At 38.4% G+C, this 25,119-nt stretch overlaps 1 protein-coding gene across 6 annotated transcripts in view; it reads left to right on the forward strand.

Annotated features, from left to right (window-relative positions):
• Positions 1-25,119, forward strand: part of foxp1b (forkhead box P1b) — a 190,121-nt gene that overhangs the window by 25,738 nt on the left and 139,264 nt on the right. The gene's annotated exons all lie outside the window — the stretch shown is intronic.

Raw genomic sequence — 25,119 nt, forward strand, 5'->3', positions numbered from 1 at the left:
TGTTGATATTTGACTAAGGAGGGATTTTGCTTTCATGTAAACTGTTTTAAGAGGTCTTCAATAGTGATATTTAACATTGATTGAACAAAAAAATCTGCATATTTCTGGAGTTCTGGAGTTTTATTAAAATCTTGCACCCTTTCCTTTCTTTTCTTTGGTCCTTCCTCGGGTCTCCTGACGGCCTCACGACTCACGGTTTAGGTGAACGGTATGGGATTTTTTAATAGGTTTTAGGTGAACTAATGAATACACACACACACTCGCACGCACGCACACACGCACATACACATACTCACCCACATACACACAAAAAAAAAAGAGAGCAATGATGACGACATGTCAAATCGGTAAAATTACCAAATGAACAATACTGAGCTCCAGGAAAAATAATAATAATAATAATCTCGCACCCAATAAATCCAATGTATAAAACAACAACCTAAATCTAATACTGAAACTAATAAAAAATTAACTAAAACAAAATGTTTTCCTACCAAAAAACTAATAAAATCGAACAAACCCACTCTAAAAATTTGCAAAACCAAAGTCAAAACAAAATAAAGAGTAACTATAATAAACAATTTAAAACTATTATAATCCTGCTTTTGTGCTGACAAAGAAATGAGTTAACTGCAACCCCCCCCCCACCCCCCAGCAAAAGACAGAAGTGAAATTATTGAGTTTGGTAATGATTTATTCTTGTGCATGCTGGGAGTAATCAGTTCCTTAAAGGCTCCTTCAAGTCAAGTGCATTTTGCCTCTCTTTCCCTCTCCTTTAATAATTGACTACAGATTAAGATGTACAGTTTGTGCAACATTTTAAATCATCCCTAAAAATGTGTCGAGCAATCTTTGAATATTTACTTTTTTCAACCTTGGAGCATGCCTTCACATTGTCTCATAATATTGACAAATGTACAAGGAGTACATGTGACCAACTCTTCAGCGTAAAATCCTCGATACTCAAAAATTACTTTTTCTTCTTATAAATTAGCGTTAGTTTATTTTCTAAATGCTAAATAAGAGAGACACATCACTTCTACATTTTTTCATTTCAAGGACAAATGGTGTTGGAGAAGGCAGAGCTAGTGCGGTGTCCCCGAGCTCCGGTTGAGCAGGAGATCCCTTTTCGGTGCCAGCTGTTCTCTCAGATCCACCAGGCTGTGCTGAAATTCTCTTAATATAATTCAGCGGGCTCAAGAGAATAGTCCAAAACAAGCGTGCCAGTGAGGAGAATGTTGAATTTTTTATCAGTGAGCCTCAACTTTGCTGAGCTCGTGGGCAGCTCTCTCATTCATGAGCAGATGTTCGGTGCAGTTACACTCTGCAGCTAATGTGAACTTACTGGCCTCTCCGCCATTGGCTGCAAGGACGTTGGCAGTGACCTGGCATCTGAGAATTGTTCCCAGTAAAAGGCACAGGTTTGAAATCGTAGCCCCCACCTTTTTTTTTAGCCGCATCTTAGCCCAGAAGCTGTGTCCTGGACAGCCTATCTGTCTTCCGTTTGACAGTGATTAAACACTCACTTCTGTTTACTAGAGCGTAGCAAGCACATTGTACAGATTTTCTTTTCATTTCTAATTACAAGTAGGAACCAAAAAACTTCATCATCAGGACATCAAATTAACTCTTTGACTGCCAGACGTTTTCAGAAACAGGATGTCGCCAGTGCCAGACGATTTAAGCATTTTGAGTGATCTTTCAAGGTCCACAGAAAATGTTGTGTTTGGACTATGGAAACACACATACTACCAAATGAAAGATTGAACTCTCATCTTTCATCAGAAAAAAAAGTTTGTTTCTACCTTATTCCGTTCTTCAGTAATCAACAATAGAAAATGGTTAGTTTCAGCGACATGCTCTGTTTTGAAACAAAAAAACGGAGAAAAAGAGCTTTTTGTGAAACGATGTTATTTCATGCACTCTAGTGAATTCTACACTTCGTTTTGTCCATGAATGATGCCACAAACACCTAAATAGTGCTTTACTTCTGTAAAACGCTATCACCAACAATGAAAAAGTGTTTTTTGGTTGCAAAATACGTTTATTTCCATTCAACAGTGTAACAATTTGACAAAACAATTTCGCTAACTATTTACAAATGTGTGCAACTGTGGTACTATTTACAATTATGTTTCAAATACAGTTTTTCTTTTTGTAACGCTCCCATGAGTGCAAGGAGACGCAGCAGGATTTGCACAACAGATTAGTTTCACTTGCGATGGCTCCTTTCGCGTGCAGACGTTACACTTTCTTGACGGCCTTTTTGACGGGAATAGCAAGTAGCAGACTGTACCCACTCCTCCGATGAATATGCATTGGACTCGGGGCACTCTTCGTCGTCCGATTGAACGTCCGCCTGAGCGTGCTCGGTTGTGCTCCGCGTTTTCCGGTGTTAGCATCGCTAGCCGGTTAACCTTTATGACGTCGTCATAGCCGCCGCATCAGCGCTTCCAACTTCGGCGTCAACCTCGGAGTCACCATCATCATCATCGATGATGATCATCGTCGTCATCAATGTGCTCTTTAGCGTTGGTCGATGCTTTTCATCTTTGAAAAAAACTGCTCAAGCGTGAGCCGCTTGCAACCGGTCACCATGTTCTCTTCCCTTCCCCAGCCATTGTCCCCTCTAGCTCCGCCTCACGTCTTCTACTGACGCCTACCCAATCTTGTCCAAAGAGAGTCATCGCTGCCCTCTAGGGGCCAAAAATAGTCATTAGGCTCAATAGACCTGCTTGAAACTTTCACCACAGCTGGGCAAGGCTTTATTTACTCCACCCGTTTAAAAAAAAAAAATAAAAATGGGTGGACGTCTTTGGCGCTCCTCCGTAGGTTTTTGCAGAACGTCATTTAACGTCTTTGGCAGTAAAAGAGTTAAGAATAAAATACATTTTATGGACTACATCGTGCTTTATGACAATATTTGTCAAGAGGGCAGTTACAGGTTAAGCCAACATACAGAAAGTTTGCTTGTTTTATGTTTTTCCTTTTCCACTTCATTATTGAGGTTTTAGTTTTCGGTGTTGGTGGTGCTGTTAGTCATACTGAGAGCTTCTCAGAAGATTTTGTCTCGCATGTAGATTAAAGGGATACTCGACTCATTTAGCCATTTTTAGTAATAAAAAGTTCATATTTTGTCTAGAATTAATTTGATACCATCATAATTTTGCACGTACAGCTTTAAAAACACATTTTACCACTTGCTGTCGACTGAAAATTGACATCACTGGTGCTTAGAACTCAGCTCAGGTAATGACCAATCTCGGATCGCCTGTTTTCTGGGTTCGGTCATGTGACGTTCGCAAACTGAGCCATGATTGGTCGTTACTTGAGCTCTGAGTACACGTGATGGCATCTTCCGTTGAGAGACAGAGGCAAAATGTGTTTTTAAAGGTAGACATGAAAAGTAATGACGTTTTCAAAAATAATTATACAAAGTAGACGGCATGTTAACTTCTTACTGCTGAAAATGGCTTAATGAGTCAAATTTCCTTTTAAGGAGGTAATGCATTTTTAACTCATTTACTCCCAGCCATTTTCACTGAAGCAACCCCCTTTGCCCTGGCTGTTTTACTGGATTTTGAATAATTTTGCAAGGCCCACAGAAAGTTGTGTTCTATTGCTATAAAAACATGGAATCTACCAAAAGAAAGTAAAAAAAAAAGTACATTTGTATCTGTTTCCATTTTGCAGCAATTAGCATTAGAATATAGCTAAGTTTCATCATCATTCACATTTCTGGTGAAAACACTGACAAAAAGAGCTTGTTGCAACATGGCCCTGGCTAATCTCTTATACTCTGCTGCCACCTGCTGCATCAAAGCCTTCTGTATGCTCTTTCATTAACAAACACAAAAAAACATGTAAATACGTTTTTGGAAGCGAAGGACAAAGTATTAAATAATGGCTTTACACGTTTTTGGGTTCGAATGAATTACAGGCCAAATTTGGATAAATCTTTTGTATTTGTTTTCATTACATTTTTCAAGTGGTCATAAGCAGGGTTGCACACAACAATGTTGGTGTCATTCTCAAATGAGCACAAGATGTTGTAGTTTGGTTCTCATTTTTTTCCCCAATCCACCGACCTCATGAAGGAACTCAAAAACTTACAAAGTAGGCCTTTGGGCAACATCCAGCCTGTCCAAAGTCTCTGACCGACGCCTTTATGAAATCAAAATAAAACATCAAGTATGCACTGCTTTTATCTTGAAGTGCATGCGTGTCAGCAGTGCAAGTGAACAAGAGCAGCAACTTGCCTTCAGTGTTGCCATCTTAAAGATATTGTCACTGTATTTAGTAGCAATGTGATAAGGAGCCGCCATCTTTGTCGAATTTTGTAAAAAAAGAATCAGCACTTCAAATGCCTTTAAATTCCTCCATGATGGATACATTCATAAGAAAACAAATGATGACTTTAGTACAAAGCCTAAACTGCTCTTCTTGTGTCTTGTGTATAATTTGAACTGTTTGAGTTGAGTTTTTTGGGCAAGTAGCACATTTTGAAAAGTCACTGTAAATTTAAGGAGTCCACTTGGATAACACCTCGAAATTTCAGCCCTTAGGAGCACATTTGCGGATATTTTTAGATGAAACTTGTCCGGTACTTGAAGAAGGGGTTCTGAAGTAGTGGACACAAAATGGTGCCTTTCTTGGTGAGTACTGACAACAACATAATACATAGATAAACAAACAACATCTTATTCTTCGGATTAAATCCAAAGAATCCGACTGTCCTGACTTGCAATGCGAGACTGTATGATCAGCTAGCTGGTTTAGCGCGGCTCTCGAGGGCAGCCGTCTGTTCCCTAACTTTTTTTGAACCACGGACCATCAAAGTCGCGATGCAACAAGACCGAGATGGCTGTCTCGTCAGTGGCCTTCTGTGTTTGGCCACGACTGTGGCAGTTGTGGGGGAGCCAGCCAATTAAATCAAGCCACCTCAACGGTTAGCCGTGCTATGCAACGCATCTCAGTGCCAACTTGAATATAAAAGTCTTACAAGTAATAATGTACATGGACATCATTGCCTTTATAGGATTTTATTTTCAAGTTGGTGCTTAAAAGCAGGGCCGACTGATTAATCGATTATAATCGGTCGATTTTTGCCCTTCAAAACAATCAGCCAAATGGGCCAAATGGCCGATTAACGTTGTAATCAAAGAAAACCAAAATTTCCGACACTGAAAGTTTTGCTTGCGTAGCATTAGCAACGAACAAGTGTGCAGCTTATGTTATTCTAGTTAAGCATCCTTTAAGCTGTTTAATGACATCCCAGTTGGAGTTAACTGTAAAACTAAACACACGACAATAAGAATAACATCCACTGTATATTTAAATGCAAAACATGCTTCGTTTTTAAAACATCGCTAGCCTAGCGCTAATCCTAAAAGCGAAGGGAGGATCCTATTCAAATGCTAACCGGAAGTTAGCATCGACTTGGGAGTGTTTACACATACGAATATTCACACAAATGCTGTGGGAACACATACCCACGGGTAAGATAACACTACACAAAGGCACAAATTCTTCCCAATGTGTGAAAAATTAGTTATTTTAATATCATAACATTCTTCTGTACTCACTTTAAGTGTGTACACCATGGATGCACAGCACCACACTGCCCCCAAGAGGCCAAAAATCACAGGAATAATCAGTATTTTTCTTCTTCTGTTACTTGAAAGTGATCGTTTTGGCTTGAGTTTTGACTTTTTGACTGGAGGCTGATTGAGCTGAAATATGCTTACAGTGTGAATCTGGTGCACTTTGAATATTTTCAGCTAACATGCGCACCTGCGCAACACTTATGTGCCCCCATTGGTCATAGTGTTTTAGCAGGTCAATATCTTCACTTTTTTTTTGGGATTAAATAACAACCAAGCACATCTATGGTATATGTAGTGGGGCAAGCAACATGATCTCAGTCGTTTTCAAGTGCAAATTTTGTAACATCTAGTTTTGTTTAAATCAGCTTAAATCAACTTCTTGTTGGTTCGAGGCATTTAGTTGGATGGTTGTTAATTTCCTCTTCTTGTTTACTGCAGTTGGCATCTTAACATATTGGCACAGGCATACCCTGCCTCTGTTAGCTGTTGGCAGTTTTCACTTGTGTCTTGTTTAGGAAATTGTAAGTCGTAGTCGGGAGTAGTGAAATTCACTCCTAACACAGTCTCTCTCGTTGTTGATGTGACTTTGCAAGGCACGCAGTAGAATTACAGCCGAACGAGGGCATTTGTATAAATAAAGCACCTGTGAAAGGCAAGCTGCTTGGCTCTGGTTGGTCTTTAGCCAAAACCAGCTGGTGCTGCGGTCAGCCTGGTGGACGGCTTCCTCTCTCTAGACTGGCGCTTGTGAAATCTGCATGGACAAGCTGCGCAGCCTGGCTTTGATGTGGCCATATAGATCTATAACTGTTTCCTTTTAACTAAGTACTCGGCTATTTGATGCGTAGCGCCATTAACAAATTGGTTTGTATGTGACATTGAATATAGTAGGCAGCCTGCCAGTCACTTTCTGTGTGAGCGTATGAGCGAAAGTCATCACGCAGTAAAGTTGTACATAAGGGACTTGAAGATGGGAAATGACAAGCTCTTGTTTCGTCTGCATGTCTCATTTTCACTTTCCAATTGGTCGGTTTTCAGGTTGGCTTTTTGAGAGCAAAACTAATTAGCGTTACTAAATCCAGCAGAAAAAATCGCTCTCTGCTTGATTGTTCTGGTTTCCTCTCCTGTGTCAGGCACTCAACAATAAAATGTGACTGTAATAGTTTTCCAATTGCCCGTACTTCAACATCCCCGAGCTGAATGGAACTCTTGACATTTTGTTTGGCAAGATCAGGGAACAGTGGTTGCCCTCTTGCCTTGTGTCTTTGTGACTCATAGGAAGGTTCTTTTTTTTTTGCTGGTGGGACAAAACAATGTGCTGTGTTTTAGAGGGGGCATTCTCTGCTTTGATTAGACGTGTCCTGCTGACAAGAGCAGCCAAACAAGTTTACAGTAGCTGTGACATTACTGTTACCTTTATTCAAAGCGCTCCAGCTGCAGCGAGCCCTCAGGAAGCACATCATGGGCGTCCGGCGGCCACAAAGAGGAATACGAGCCGTGTTTGAGTTGGCACGCGCTCTTCTCTCAGGGAAGTTTTGCTGTCTGTGCAGAAAGTCCAGTGGCGGCGGCTCTTGTGGGGTGGCGCTGATTCGAGGGGCAGGATGGGCCTTTTCCACCTCTCCCCTCTTTCAGGAAACACATCTTGCCGTTTTTCCATCCCTGTTTGAAAGTGAGGGACGGCAACGGGGCATGAGTCAGTCGTGCTGGCTTCCTGGTAAATTGGTGCATCTCAAGCGTAACATTAGAGCTGTGATTTATTAGTTTCTTTTAGACCTGGGATGGGCAATTTAAATGCTACAGGGGGCCACGATTTTTTTTCAGTACTTCTGGAGGGGCCACATGCACTTCCTAACCAGATGCATAGCAAAAATGCTTTTTTAAATATGGACATAATACATGCAAATTACATGCTCTTAAAATACTCACTTTTTCATAATACCAGTACATGTTTCATAACATGTACATGTACATGTACACAAGATCGACTATCCCAACCCAACAACAAAGCAAGCAAACAACAAAATAACTGCATAGTGTATTTTTTTTCTCCCAGTGCAAAGGGCTCTCTCACCATTCAAGGACAGCCCAAAACTGCTGAAGATGAAACCAAAATTAAATGCACAAACTCATTTTGTTCACATTGTAGGATAGGGCCATGGTTTGCCATCTACTGGTGGTTGGTGATATTGCAACTTAAAACTACAGTCTCCCTGCAAATTTGCTATTTCAGTGGCTTTCCCCCCTTTAAAAAAACAACCCAAATATATATATATATAGTTTTTGATTTTTCCCGGTTTTCTTTTCCAAAGTTTGTAGTGAGTATATGCGTTTTTGAAGAACCTTTGGCAGTTGGTTAAATAAATAAATAAATGAATTCCCTGGAAAAAAAAGTCGTTTCTTGTTGTTTTGCTTTAAAAATGATTCAAGGGGCCACTCAGAGTGTGGTCGCAGGCCCCATGCGCCAGATGCCCAACTTGCCCATCACTGTTTTAGACAGAACATGCCTGTCCTTAAGGCTCTACATTGGCTCCCAGTCAGCTGTAGAATAGATTTCAAAATTCTGCTACTGGTCTATGAATCACTGAATGGTTTGGGTCTTGAATATATTCAAGAAATGCTGATTGAATACAAACCCAGTAGGGCTCTGAGATCTACAGACTTGGACACACTTGTGGAACCCAGAGTTCGAAGTAAACACGGTGAAGCTGCATTTAGCTGTTATGCTGCACACAAATTGAATAAGTCAGCCCCGAGTGTATATGCTTTTAAATCCAGGTTAAAAACTTTGTTTTTTCACATACCTTTAATTAAGGTATTTTAAAGATTTTTAAATCATGTGCTTTTTCCCCTTTTAATTATTATTATTATTATTGTTTTTAAACTTCCTTACGCTAAATGTTTTTAAAGTTTGCTGTCAATGTATGTTCTTTTAGGACATTTTTTAACCTACTTTTGTTTTCTTCTTTGCTTCTGAATGCTACTGTGTTTGTTGTGTAAAGCACATTGATTTGCCTTGTGTATGAAATGTGCTATACAAATAAACTTGCCTTGCCTTGTACATTCTTGTCTTATTCACACAGCCAATGTGGCTTTGTACAAGGAGGTAATTAGATGTGTGGCAGCATTGGCATGACAATAACAATTGCCAACGTCTTGAAGCCTGACACGCTTGTGGCATTCAGCTACTTCTCTTTTTACCGTCTTCTGAGGTAGTATCAGAGGCATAATCGGATAATCTCCCTCTAAATTTGCAGGTCAATTTTTGCGCCCCCATCTTGCATTGATGCCTTGCACACAGTACAGTGAGCTGGTTAAAAAAGATGGAAAAAAGCTGGCTGAGATGACCAGTGTGTTAAAACGGGGCGATTAGGATGGAATGACCCACCTTCGGTGTGAAAGGTTCACACCGAGCGTGTCATTTTTATGTCAGTTTAAACTCTTGGGGCAATTGAACTAGACCGTCGTAACCATTTTGTATTCATTTTATCAGTCCCCGCACCAACAACACAACAACTCTATTGGGAACTTGTCCTCAGAAACCCATAATTAAGAAGTGCTTGATCCAAGGTTAGCGAGGAGCGGTGTTTAAATGCAATTAGAGCAAAGCGCAAATTAATTTGGACTCGTTTACAGTTTTTGGAATGTGTCATTATTTGTTTAATCAAGGGAGGTCAAATTGCCGGGTGTTTCTGCACATACTAGACTGGGGGGTGGGGTTGTGTTGGTGGTAATGGGGACATCTATTTATTAATTCATCTTTAATGAATTGTAATTTGAAAGTGACCTGTTTTGTATCCCCACGTTATTACTGTAGTATTTCTCTCTGAAGAGCACAACCGATGTACACACATACATACACACACACACGTCTGCACCGTCTCCTGGCAGTGGGGATGCTCTTGAAAGCTTACTGCACAAAAATAAATTAGCTACAGGTTTCCTTCAGTAAATTGTATGAATGGCTTATTTCGATGTGTGAGCATAGTAATAATATATCACAACATTCACAACAATTTTCTAAAGGAACAATGAAATAAAACGCAAGGTGAGACAAGCATTCTAAGCGTAATTATTTTCACACTTTTTCTTGCACTGAATTGCGGCACAATTGTTGTATTGTAACACATTTCCAAAATATTTGTTGGCAAGAAGGTCAAAGGCTAGCTCATTAAAGGGACAGTGTGAAGACATCTTTGATTTTTCAATGTCCATTCATTTTAAAAAGCCACTATTAATTTCAATAATATACAAATAAATATGTTCACATCAAGGTAACTCTTTTTTATATAACCGCAGGTCTATTAACTAATTCACTCCCAGCCATTTTCACTGAAGCAACCCCCTTCGCTCTTGGCTGTTTTACTGGATTTTGACTGATTTTGCAAGGCCCACAGAATTTTGTATTCTATTGCTATAAAAACATGGAACCTACCAAAAGAAAGATTAGAATCTCTTCTTTCATCAGGTAAAAAAGTATATTTGTATTTGTTTCCGTTTTGCAGCAATTAGCATTTGAATATAGCTAAGTTTCATCATTATTCACAAACCTGTTGAAAACATTGGGAAAGAGTGCAACATGGCCCTGGCTGGATCTCTTATACTCTACTGCCACATACTGACTTTTTTTTTTTTTTTTTTTTAAATAACTACCATTGCTTTAAGCGACCTCTTCAGGTCAGAATATGCATCAAAGCCTTCTATATGCTCTAGCATAAAAAAACAACAACTTAAAAACCATAAATACAAAATACAAATACGTTTTTAAGAGTGAAGGACAAAGTATTTAAAAACATATTTATATATATATATATATTTTATAATAAGGCCGTAAAGTCAATATTTCAGGACAAAAAACCCCTGAGATCTCCTTAGGTATTATACCAAATCAAATGATTGTCAAATGTGTAAACGCTCTGTTGCTCTTATATAGAAATTCCGTGCAGGGATTCCACATATCAAATAGTGAATATTCATATTAATGTTACAGTATACCCATGTGAGCGCTGAGCCACGGGGACTTGAGGGCGATGCGAAGCCATACTTTTAATAAAGCTCAGCTGCTGTATGATCAAATAGTGTCCCTAATTAAGACCTAAGTGTACACCCATGTAACATTCTCTGTGGAATGCTAACAACCTGTGATATTTCCAGAGGAATTGGCTGTGCATGTCTCAGAAAGAAGCGGCGTGAATTGAGTGTTTGGATTCGGGGGGGGGGGGGGGGGGGAGCTCATGTTCATGTGGCAAGATAACATGTTGTTCACATCCATGTCAGATTGAGGCTAATGAAGGCCAGAACGATCCTTGGATGCAAGGCTTAAGCAAATGATCCCTATTTTGAATATATTAGAGCCCCATAGCGGCAATGTGCCTCCCTGCCGTGCCGGTGCTGCTGCATGTTGACTTGTGGTCTTCCGAGGCCGGTCAAAATGGCAGTCACGGTGTTCACTCATCTTGTAAACCATCCTACCTTTTTTTTCCCCAGTTTATTTTATTACAAACACGACATAATATGTAACTGCAGACACTGATCCATCAAAGGTCACTTGGTTACTTACAACAAGCGTTGATAATACATGGAACATATTTGAAAATGCAAATGAAATATGTTTAGGTTCAGTTTGCTTGATTCAGTTTACAGTAATTCTTATTCCATAAACTCAATACTAATCAGAGTATTGTGTTTTGACTGGTGTGGCACATACAATGTATTCTCGCTTTAAAATATGGGGATGAGTTCTCCTTTAACTCATTTGCTCCAAAAATTGTATAAAAACGTTCTATGTTAAATATTGCCATGGTCCCCAAAAAATATTTGTTTTTTTTTGTTGTTTTTTTATGCTCGAGCATAGCAAAGGATTTGATACAGCCTCTGACCTGAAGAGGTCGTCGCAGTCATTCTACAAGGACTGTTTCCTTTTTTTTTTTTTTTGAGAGCTCAGTATTGTTCATTCGACAGTCTTACCGATTCAACATGTCATCATCATTGCTCTCTTTGTGTATGTGTGTGTGTGTGTGCGTGTGTTCATGCGTGTGGTTTGTGCTCTTTAATTCACCTGAAACCTATTAAAAATCCCATACCCTTCACTTTAACCGGATACTTCAAAGTCCCTCCAGAGTCGTGAAGTTGTGAGGAGACCAGAGGAAGGATCAAAGATGAAACAAAGTGAAATCCAGCACCAACCAGACACCACCTACCACCCGCAGGGTTACAAAACCAGAATCTTTCACCAACCCCAGAATCCTCTAAATTCCAACAGATTAGGGAGACCTCAAGAGACCAGAGGAAAAACTAAATAAAGATAGGAAGATAGATGAGAGTGAGATCCACAGACACCAGCCTCCACTGACTCAGCGACCAGTGGGAGAAGCATATTCTATTTGAATTTCAGTAGATGCTGGTGTGGTGGATCTGGCATGCATGAGAACCCCCACCAAAGAGCGGAGCCGTCGACCTCGGCCAGACAGGGCAAGCACAGCCCTCCAGGGCCCCCCAGGCCGTGGCAGCGCTAGGGTACAGCCCTGAAAAAAAGAGACTCTAATCTTTCTTTTGGTAGGTTCCATGTTTTTATAGCAATAAAACACAATATTCTCTAGGCCTGGCAAAATCAGTCAAAATCCATTAAAACAGCCGGGAGCGAAGGGGGTTGCTTCAGTGAAAATGGCTGGGAGTGACTGAGTTAATGATAGATTGTATTTTTTACATAACGAAGCAACGGCAGCTGCTGAACTGGACAGTCTTCCACGCTGGCCCGTTTGTAAACGCATTGATGATTGTATACACAGATCGAGCACGATGAAGAGCATTTGCCAAGGTTGCGCTCAGCCAGAGCACACAAAAACACAACAAATATGACAAGCAACAGATGTGTCACACAGGCTGAAATCCAAACAGCGTCCGGCATGGAGTCGTGCACACTATCAGACATTGTTGCTATGATGAGGCGAGGAGGCAGCAAATGCTGCCTGCAGATGAGACAAGGCAGCCTCTTCGCTGCTTCAAGCTTCCTGTCTGGAAAAGGACAAGTCTGCTTTTGTATGCTGCTTTGACACTTCAAGTCACTTTGTCAACTGGAGCGCTTTATTTTTTAGCTCTGATCGCATGCACACACACTGTTTTCAGAGAGCGCCATATCAACCATGTGACAGGTAGGTTTCTAATGAGACAATGCCAAAGGCAATGTCCATTTCAGTAAACTGTGAGTGCAAACGTGTTCTGCACTTATACAAGAAAACTTCATTTGACATTATCTAGCCCGTTATTGACAGTAGGTAATTTGTTTTCTGTTATAGAAGCAAGTTTGTGCCGTCTCCGGTACCCTGCATTTGGTAGGCCTGCAAAAAGACTTGCAATGAAGCTACTGTCAAGCTACTTTTGAAATGAAAAACTTTATTGTTTTCAGCAAATAATTATTAAATTAAAATTTTATGGCTGAAACATTTTCAATGAGAGACAGGTCTGGACTGCAGGCAGGCCATTCTAGCACCCGCACTTACACTTACTACGAAGCCACACAAAATGTGGTTTGGATTGTCTTGCTGAAATAAGCAGGGTTGTCCATAAAAAAAAACATTGCTTAAATGATAGCAAATGTTTCTCCAAAACCTCTTGTGCCAATGGCATGTTACCAATGCAAACAGTCCATACCATCACAGATGCTGGCTTTTGAACTTTGCATCCCGAACAGTCCGGATGGTTCTTTTCCTCTTTGGCCTGGAAGACACACAAGGTCCACAATTTCCAAAATCAATTAAAATGTGGACTCGTCAGACCACAGGCCACTTTTCCTCTTTGTATCAGCCCAGAGAAGTCTGCGGCGTTTTTGGGTGTTGCTGATAAAAAGCTTTTGCTTTGCATAGTAGAATTTTAAGTTACACTTACGAATGTAACCCCAAACTGTATTTACTGACATTGGTTTCTGGAGTGTTCCTGAACCCATGTTTTGATATCCTTTACACATTGATGTGGGTTTTTGATGCAGTGCCACCTGAGGGATCGAAGGTTACGGGCATTCAATGTTGGTTTTCCTTTGATGATATTTTGGACCATAGATGATGAAAACCCTAAATTCTTTGCAATTGTACGTTGAGGATCATTTTTCTTAAACCGTTTGACTATTTTGTCACATACTTGTCCACAGAGGTGAACCCTGTCCCATCTTTGCTTGTGAACGATTGAGAAATTCAGGGAAGTTCCTATTATAACAAATCATTGGACCCACCTGTTCCCAATTAGCCTATTCACCTGTGAGATGTTCCAAACAGGTGTTTGATGAACACTCCGTTCTAAGCTGTTTTTGCCACCTTTCCCAGCTTTTTTGGAACACGTTGTAGTCCTAAAATTCTAAGTGAATGATTATTTGCTAAAAACATTCAAGTTTATCAGTGTGAACATTATGTATCTGGTCTTTGTAGTGTATTCAATTAAACATGGGTTGAACATGACTTGAAAATCATTGTATTCTGTTTTTAAAACGCGTCCTAACTTGTGTCCATTTTAAAGAATGCAGTCTCTCACTGAGTTAAAATACTTCTTCCTCAAACTGTTACTTGTTAATTTCGGTGCATATATGTATGTGGCACAACTTTCAAGACAGAACCCCGCCCCCAACACACACACAAACACATATTTTCCAGAGGCAGCCCACAAAATATTTTTTTTGATTATGTAATTTCACACTTGATGGGTGGGCAGGCACTCCAGAGACTCAACTATTTGTGTACAAGCAAAAAGTCAATTTTCCATAATAAGCCTTGTTGATAGCGCAGGCAAATCCAATTTGTTGATCAAATCAGATCTCACTGTCCGCACGTCATTTGCAAGTGGCCTATCCGCATTGGTTGCTCGGTACCAGAAATTCAACTTTAAATGGAACACTGTACCACAAAAGGCAATTTCTTTTAATCTCTTAATGCAGGTGGGCAGTACAAAATGAGCTGAGTTGAGTGAGTGGAATCAACGAAAGAGTCATTGGTACATCATGCACGCTTCCACACATTAATACTGTCCCATTTGCCGAAGATAGATTCAAATGTTGCATATTTCCATGCTCCTTCCTCTTTTGTCACCTTAGCTTTGAATTTGAATGGATCGCTTTTGAGTCTCTGCAACAATATCCTATTCATGAAGAGTCATATTACTGGATTTTTTGTGGCAAAGCCCTCTCACTTTGGCCGACTACAAATTGCATGACCTGATTATTATTATTATTTTTTAACCCATATGACACTTTTTCAGCCATACGCGAGTTCATCCTTTGTAGTCCTGTTGCTATGCAGGAACTCTTTTTTTGAATGAACACGAATCATTGACTGTTACCCTACATATACACTATTGACCACTTCGATAGTGAGACATTAGTGTTGATCTCCGTGGGTGTAATTGAACTATTATCCCGAGGCTTGCTGTTCTCAAAAATAACTTTCCATTAAAGCATGGATGAAGTTTTACAGATGATAATAATGCTAAGCAACACTTGTAAATGTAAATTTGGCTTCTCCGCTGTGTCATTTTTGAAGTAGCATGCATGTGGGTGATAACATATTTAGCCAAGCCACAAAGTGTCCCAGCGTGTGTGTATGCTGCAACATTTTCATGTGGAAAACAAAACGGTCTACATTTATTGTATTACATAGATGGAAATTTAAATGGTAATGTCGAGATCTGAAACACACAATTTGAATATTCAAATGTCCACACAAGTAATGTAATGCATTACGGCTTTTAGTATTTGCATACAGGTCCGTTTGTTGCTCTGAGCTCGGGAAGCAAAAACAAAAAAGCAAGCAACAATGATACTGTCAATGTGTATGAGATCAGAATATGAACGTAACAGCAAGTAGGCCTCTGCCACTTCAAATGTCCAAAAATGGTGCCACTTTTATAGTGCTTACCAAAATTGGCATGTAACAACTGCTCCGGCTGTTGTACAATAAACAGCTACCACGTTACTTACATGTCAGTGTTGTGACCTAAAACACACTGAACAAAAACAGATGATGATATTTGTTCATGTTTATTCATGAACATGACTTTTAAACATTTTACACACAATTATTACCATTTGTCACCTTTCTTGTCTCCATAAGATGTTAAGGACTTTCAAGATCAATTTTCCAGTGTTTCCAGTTTTTCCAGTACTCTTCAAAAGGCAAAAAACAGAGTGTGGGGCAATTTTAAAATTGTTTACCTTTAATAAAAAAATATCTGTTATCAGCTGGACCAAAGCCTACTGCTAAAATATTTAGGCTACAGACTTCTGTTTTTAAATGCATGTCTCTCTTTTTAGTTTCTTTTTTTAATGGTTTTAATTCCACCTACATGTTACCAATGAAACTAAAATCAGACTACTAAACATGTATATATATATATAAATATATATAAAAAAATATATATAAATGTTAACTTCTTTTCTTTACGTAGTCATTCACAACCTTGCAACGGTAGGCTAGCCATGGCACTTGTTTACTTGTGGTGTGATGGTACGCTCACGTCACATTTTGCTTCGGTATATAAACAAAAAGATTTTTAAAACTTTATTGTGAAAAGGTGACAAGTAAACAAAACATTTCTAGACAAATAAATATACTGTATAAGTGACCCATTTTGGTGATTTTCTAATAAATTACACTATAATAAATACACTAACAATAATAAAAAAAACTTCTTAATTCTGTAAGCAATTAAGGCACCAAAATCATTGAACACTCAGCAGCGACAACTCACGACACATCTAAATATTTAAATTTAAGCACTTAAGGTTTATACACTGGTAAAACATATAATGTATATATATATATTCCCTTCATTAACAATATGTCCAGTTTTTTTTTTTTACTCATCTTCGTTTATCATTCCCATGCTTAATTATTAATATAGATAATAAATTATTTAAAAACGATAATTTCTGTACAGATTAATATTACATCCTTGTCAAATATTGATGATTAATTTTTAAAGCCAAGAATTAACAGAACTACTTCTAAACTATATTCAAAAACAGAAATGAATCTGTTACTCTGTTATGAGACATGAAATTATATAGACATGGACGACTTCCAATTTAAACTGTGATAGTCAGGGAGAAGCAAAGCATTTCAAATATTTGATACAAAAATGATTTTCAAATGAACAGAGACATGAGTCGAGCAGAGGCGAGCAGTTCCCCTGGTGATCATCCGGGTTCCTTTGTTTCCTTGGTGTGTCTCCAGCTCATTAATGTTCTAAGCATGTGAGAAAGCCAGACCGTACTCCATAACCCATAAATTGGTGGCATGGCATGCCCAACACACACAAGCACGTACACTCGCACACATACCCAACAATCCCTCAGCCGTTTTAAGTCCTCTGGCTCTTTTAGGAAGTGATGGCCACTGAGCTGCCCTGATTAAAATGACAATAGTCTAATTAACTCGACCTCGGTGTCAGTGCACTAAAATGGCTGATGGCCTGTCAGTTCCTGTTTGAAAACCTTTTGTCTCCTCATTGTCCAAAAATAAGATTTTTTTCCCCCCAGAAAAATGCCTCAACCTTACTTGATGGGATTTGCTAATGGCAATTATTTCTCAAAAGCTAATTAAATCTTGACATTTGTTTCAAATGTTTTTTTTTCCCGTGTTAAAGTCTCTTGTGCTGTCATTTGAAGGTATTGAGTAACAGTAAAAAAAAAAAAACTGTAAATACCTAAAGGCAGAAGTACGACGGCGTATTAGGGCCACGTATATTTTTTAGAGGGGGTAGAGTTATTATTAAAAAAAATGTATATATTATTAAATCAAAATTATAATAAAAAACACTCTTTATAAAGTCTCAAATTTGCAAGAATTTTTTTTTGAAACCTACGACAAATACATGCAGCGTAGCTATAGTCTAATGCGAGGATTCGTTGGTGGTTAATGGGACACTATTTATAAAATGAAAAGGCTGGTTTGAGACGGATTCATTTTTAATTTAAACTTTACTCGTCATACACGGCAGCTAGAGCGACAACACTTCCTGTTCCCCTATCAGCTGACGAACACTAACCAATCAGAAGCTAGCGTACTTTAGGTAAATGCAAGTGAATGACGGAGAGCAGCAGGTTTGATACATCAACTTAGCTACTTGTAGGCAAGTGTATTGTTGAAAAATGTTTTCCCCTGCGATTGTTTAGGCAGTGGTTATTTTTAGTAACCGGCAACCCTCCTGTGAGTGTTATTTTGCCGTGAATGTCTCTGATTGGTCAATAAGAGGAGCGAGAAAATCCAGTGATTGCTTGTAGACATTAATAGCGGGTATGAATAACGCAAATGTGCATGTTTATGCCGCTGCGCAACAGCAACGCGCACGCCGTCTTGTCAAGAACATGTTAGCTTAGCGGCTGGTTAGCATCACAAAGTCACGTAAACTATGAGGCGAGTTACCGGTCACGGTAAAATAACCACCGCGGATTGTTTATCTTGGCCAAACAGTACGCGACCGCTTGAGTATTCTCCTACCACCGTCTGTTTTTTTTTTTTTCAAAACGAGTGCGTCTAATCAAGAGTGCTCCAATGAACTTTTGTTCACGCCAAACAACACGAGCTGCTTCGCATGTTCGATTCGCCAATATACCGCGATATTACAACGCGCAATTCTCGAATCGATTCAATATGCGGCAGAATCGATTTTTTATGGGAATATTCAACAAAACGTCTTACCTAGGGTTAGGATTCACACATTAAGCATGGAAAAAATTTATAGTAATGGAACATTAAGCCTTAATATTTCATTTCAGTGCTGTTCAAACATGAAACAGACTGCAACCTGTTTGCTACATGCAGTGGCTCAGTTATAAGCCTGAATTTTCAGATAAATACATTTTCATACAAATCTTACAGTGTACGTTTACAACTTTACTGATTAGTATTTTCTAAATTTGAGTAAAAAAGAAAATCGCAATAATCAATTTATAGATTCATATCGGGATTAATCGGTATCGAATCTAATCGTGACCTATGAATCGTGATACAAATCGAATCGCCAGGTACTAGGCAATTCACACCCCTAACGTATGATGTTACGCATTACATCATCACGTCAATTTCGCAATATTTCACATTTTTATCACCCCCCAAAAATACACCGGTTATATTGTAGAAGGTATGATATGGAACACTGCTACTGGAAACACAAATGTACAAATAAATATACATTTTAACAAATTAACTTAAATGCTTGATCCTCAGAGTGTGGAAAGCGTACCCAACGCTTCAAAGAACATCGTATGGTTAATCTCTGCTAAAGAAATGACTATCTCCTTATTTGAAAACCTGAAGGAAAAGTATTAGCACAAACATCCGAATACTGTAGTACGCTACATGTATTTCTTAAGTTTCTGACGTTTTTTCTCGCAAATATGCCACGTTATAAAGTCACAAATTTGTGACTTTATAAAGTGGCAAATTTACGAGTTTTTTTTGTCGGAATATTGTCCCCAGCCTCTAAATATATATATATATATATATACTGTATATATACATATACATATATATATATTTGTACGTGGCCCTAATACGCCGTTGTATAAAAGAGTCCATGCTCTGTACACAACCTTTTACTCTCTGCCACTGAAACTGACTGTGCTTGCACCCCCATACATTCTTACATTATTTGATGAACTCATCTTAACAATGTTTGAGGCAGAAAAAGAACAAAAAAGCTTTAATGACTGAAGTAGAAATATTTCCCCCCCTCCCCGATACTCCTATTGGTGATTAAGGCCTATAGGGAGATAATTATGCTTTAGACTGAAGTTAATGAAATGAAAACCTTTCTTTTCTTTTGGAAGGGAGCATATCTTTTATCGTAGTATCTGCAGACGTCTCTCCCACTTGACAAGACATAGAGAATTTATTTTGTTTTGGCTTAAAACCACCTCTTCTGCCTGTCAGTCTCGAGGTCTGCCTCCCTTTGCATCTTCCTGTCTGTGATGCCCTCGTGAAAAACTCAGTTGAATTGATGTGGCACAAGTATGGATTTGGAAAATAAAATGAATTCCAGGACAAACTTCAATGGCACTCAATTTAGCGCGTACCTGCCAAGGGCTAACAAACACCATTAAATCTATCAATGAACCATTCTTCATTACTTAATCATCATTCTACATCACTGACTCTGTGACAGCAAACCATTATGGTGACCAATAACGAAAAACCACAAACAATTGTAGATTTATTCAAGTTTTTCAAGAGTAGGGGTGTCAAAATCAGTGCGTTAATTTTGAGTGAATGTAAAGTTCCTTTAACGGCACGATTTTTTTTTTTTTAACGTGCGATTAATGACCGCCCCTTACTGGGGGAATTCCAGTCACAATGCAGCAGACTCGTCCACGTCCAAATTTTGCAGTAATAAATTTAATAGTAATGCATATATTTGTGGAGACTGGGGTCAAGTGTTATTTTGCTATTTTAAAAGTTACTTCATGTTAAAGATTAGATAGCTCTTAATATGAAAATAAAAATGCACTGAGCTGTCACCACCGTCTTACAAAGGCAATTATGCCATCTAGTGGCAGAAAAATGCCCTCAAATCAATATCACACTCGTTTTTTTACAGTACAGTACATCTTTTTACTTTTTACTCAATTTTATGATTTATTATAAAATTACTGTATCAAAGACTGAAAGATGCAGCCATATTTCTATTAGTTTTTTTTTTTTTTCCATTTCTATGTTTACAAGAGTATGAAAACTTTCAAAAAATATATTTTATTGTACATTTCATTGTACATTTAGGACAGATATAACATTTGCGATTAATCGTGAGTTAACTTTTGAAGTCATGCGATTAATTATGATAAAAAAATGTAATCGCCTGACACCCCTATTCAAGAGTAAACAAAAGTTACTAGAATGGAGGATTCAACAAAAAAAATATCCTCACAGTAATATGTTGTATGCGCAGCCCCACTAGTCTAAACACGACATTCTGATTAATATTGCATTGGTGGAATATGAATTAAGCAGTCCATATGTTTTTTATGCATCTCAGGGGGCGGCCATTTTGCTACTTTTTGTCAACTGAAAATGACATCACAGCTGCTCAGGGCTCAGGTAACGACCCATCACGGCTCACTTGTTTTCTGACTTTGTGTGCCATTTGCAAGCTTAGCTGTGATTGGTTGTTAGCTAAGCCCTGAGCAACTGTGGTCATTTTCAGTCGAAAGCTAGTGGCAAAATAGAAATAGAAAAATGAATGGATTTTGCTGTTTAACTCATATTCCGCAGACACGATATGAATCAGAATACTGTCTTAAGACGAGTTGGGCTGCAATTCTGCATAGAACATAATATTTTAAACACAATTTTGGGGTTGACTTCCTCTTTAACTATTGTAGACAATAAATTACACTTGTAGCAACAAATAAAGTACACACACAACTCAAATGTAAGGAGCTTGTTTGACTTGTACATATGTACTGTATGCCTTCATTCTTGCAGTGACCACTGACAGACACCATCTTTATGAACACAAATTGAGGCGCTAGCCATGCCATTGTCTGACACAAAAGCTGTGCGGCACAAGTGGCGGCCATAGAGCAGTGCATATATTAAACTGTCCTTGTGCAAATTCACATCTGGTGTGTGTACATGTGTGTGCGTGTGTGTTTTGTGCAACAACCCCCACTCTCACATTTCATCATCTGCGCTTCTGCACAAGTTGGCTTCTCTGGTTCCATCTGTTGTTATTATTTTCCATTGATAATTGGCTTCAACAATGGAATGCATGTTTCCCCCCTTTGAAACCAAATACCAGGTTTGTTTTCCAGAGGTCTCACTTGTACTCTCTGTTGTCTGGTACTCCCTCTGACCCCGCAATTTGTCACTCACGGTCTCCTCACCTAATGTGTCTCCACCCATAGCTCCTCCTACCTCCATTTGGCATGTTTAAAGGGATACTTAATTCATTTAGTCATTTTCAGCAATACAAAGATATTTTTAGATATTTTGCCTAGAATTAATTTGATAACTTAATAGGGCTGGGTATCGATTCTAATTTCCTCAATCGATTCGATTTCGATTCACAAGAGTCTATTTCGATTCGATTATTATTTTTCCCGATTGGCTTCACTTCAATCTGATATCAATTATGGAACAACAATTCTTCTTAAATGTCATGGACATGATAAAAACTCCACAAATATTCAATTTCAAAGTACATTTTAACACGTGTTAAAATCACTTAAGTGTTTCACCATCATTGAAATCAAGGATGAGATGGAAATATTTTCATAATTCTAATTTAATCATTGTAAATATAAATTAAAAATATTCTGAGTTGTCTAAAAGTGCAATAAGTTAGGTTTTTCATAAATGTAAGAAAAATACTTTTCAATTCATGTGAACAGTAAATTTCAAGAAAACAAAGATTTTAAAAATTTGGCCTTTAAAATTTTATTTTCATAATAATTTTTGGAAAAACAGTTAAATTAAAAGAATAATGGATTCATGGTTTTATGAAAAGGAAAATTGATTCAATTATTCTATTTTTTTTTAAACCCAGTCCTAGCAATTAATACCTTAAAAACACATTTTGCCACTTGCTGTTGACTGAAAATGACACTACAGGAGCTCAGGAAATAGGTAGCGTCCAATTATGACTCACCTGTTTTGGGGGTTTGGTCATGTGACATTAGCAAATTGAGCCATGATTGGTCGTTACCTGAGCCCTGAGTGTGCGTGATGTCAATTCCAGTCGACAGCAAGTGGCAAACTGCATATATAAAATAATGAAGTTATCAAATTAATTCTAGCCAAAATATCATCTTCTTATTGCTGAAAATTGCTAAATGGGTCAAGCTAAGAGGTTCAGATCAGCAGGAAAAAAAATATTGGCACTGTTCACATCACTTCTCATTGCTGTTTAAAGTTTCAGAAGGTTCTATGTTCCGTGCATTTAGCTGGACTTTGAATCTGATGACTTGATTCTTTTATATGGAAGCATTCAACTGCCAATGTGGATTCGACTGGGCTACGTCGTTCAAACGTACCGTAAAAATGTTCAAACATTTTGGTGAAGTCCAAATGTACTGCAAAATCCTTCGAACGTAAAAGTCATTCAGCCGTACAGTACTGTAGAAACATATTGGTAAGGTCAATTTAACATATTGATAACGTTGTTCAAACATACTGTAAAGTGGTTCTAATGTATTAACATATGGATAAAGTTGTTTGAACATGTTGGCTGAGTGCTAAAAACATTACATTTTTCCCATAATGCCACGCAGTATTGAGTTGCACATGCAAAATTGTGCTAAACCGCCACTTCACAGGTGGACAGGATGAAGTTAACCAAAAGTGAAAATGACTAAGTAAACATCCTCTATAGAAAATATGGTTTAAGGTATCAGCAGTTTCGAACCAGTTGGCAGTATGGGATTTTTTTTTTATTAAACTTATCAAGAAGTTCAAATGACTTAAAAATATCAACACGTTCGAAAGACGTAGCCCATTCAAAACTGCTTACTCTTAAAAAAATAGAAAAATAAAAAAAAAAGGAGAGAGAGCAATGATGATGACATGTCAAATCGGTAAAATTACCGAATGAACAATACTGAGCTCTCCGGAAAAAAGAAAACAAAAAAAAACTGCTTACTCCACATTGACATTTCAACACTTCTTTATTTTGATGGAAAAATCGATAGGATAATCGATTCAAAACCAACTTGATAGTGACAGCCCTAGATCAGCGTTACTTTGATTTTAACGCAATGTTCATAGATAAGCTTAACGTTGCTTTACAAATGCAGTTTAGAATTGGTGGACATCTGAACATCATAGTGTGTGTTTTCGGACATTCATACAACTCCACCTGACATTTATGTATGCAGTAACCATTAACAAAATGCCGCCCGTGTCCATGACTGTTACCGTCTTCTCTGCTGTTGCAGTTGTCCTATTTATATTCCGATCATTTCTTGACTGTTCATACAGAACAGCGAGGTGTATCACGGAGCGGCCCACTTCTGGAGCGAAATGGCCGTAAAAGGGGCTATTGATTTTAGCATGAATTAATATGATGGCGATGTGTGAAGTTCATTAACGAGCCACTGCAGACAGTATCAAGAGTGCTTAGAGAAATTAATGGAATATCTTACTTAATGTAAATATTCATGAGCTCTCATCTTTTTTTATCTCCACAGTGTGAAACGTGATGAGAGCTTGTCCATTAGAGGACCTTGAGCCCATTGTTGGGGTTGGGCACATTTCTATGGAGGGGTATCAATACATGCGAGCATATAACCTTACAACAAAGCCTTTCTCATTGATTATAAATCTGGGATGAGAGAGAGTGTACTGTATTGTGGGAGGAAAGTCCTCCACACATTTGTGGGTTTAATGGATGTGTGTGCACCTGCTGTAGTTGTGACATGGTTAACAACACATTTAGTTTCTCTTAAAAAAAAAAAGTGGCAACATAACACAAAACCACAACGGTTTAGCTCTATTATGTGAAAAATAAGCAAAACAACCTTTTGCACACACAAGTTGTATTTTATATTTTACATTTTTAATGTGCCTTAACAACATCTTAATGTGTTCCTTTGATTGATATTAGTAATGTATTTGTCTAACAGAGCATTGAGCTAAACCACCTGGGAGGATAATTATCTCAACAATAATTTGTTCCATTGCCTCCATTTTTTTGTGTCGGATCGAGCGATGTCCTGACGCCACATCCACTTGTTTATCCTCACCCCGTGCTACCTGCTCCCCTACCGATCTCAATGGTAACATTACAGCCTCTTACCGTTTGAAATGGAGGCAATTATCTTTTTGTCTTATTAGGTTTGACGCTGTTGTCGTTACAGCACAAAGAGAACAGGCTTGCCAATCAGGATCCAGTTGTTGCTCATTTGTTTGAAGCAAATACCAATTTGCTTTCAGCACAATGATGGAACACGTTTCTAAATTTATATTATGTTATTATGTAAATGCATTTAGCTCACAGGGCTCTTTCAGGTGATGGGAATTAATGGCGTTTAGTAGTTGGAAGCTTGAAATGAACTCATTTCATTTGTCACCACTTGCCATTGATTTACGATTGAGCTGATTATGTGCTAATTGAAGTATAATTCATCACAATAATAGCGGGTTTGAGTTGGAATGATCCAGGTTTTGTTATTGTTCAATCTGTCTGATGTGCTCCCATCCAACCTGTTTTGGAATTTGTGTAATAGATGCTTTGTTGGTGTGTTTTTTTTCTCAAAACGTCTATTTTAGATAAATAACACATTCTCGGTAGCAGTTTTGAATGCCAAATGGATGACAAAATGGGGAGGGCGCATGATTGTGAGTTTCTTTTCCCCATCCCTCCATATTTGGTTACGCTTTAATGCTTTTATTCAAATGCACCCGATATCTTAACCCACAGTGACTTTTAAGTTTTCCATAAAAATACAATTTTGTTTCCGTCAGTATCCCCCCCCTCTTGGGTTGAGTGCTCAGTTGGGAAAGTCTTGTGCATGCATTACCCACTACTAAGGATTGGGTATTTC

The sequence above is a fragment of the Vanacampus margaritifer genome, chromosome 8 (assembly GCF_051991255.1).
Source record: "Vanacampus margaritifer isolate UIUO_Vmar chromosome 8, RoL_Vmar_1.0, whole genome shotgun sequence".
In the NCBI taxonomy this organism is placed as follows: Eukaryota; Metazoa; Chordata; class Actinopteri; order Syngnathiformes; family Syngnathidae; genus Vanacampus; species Vanacampus margaritifer.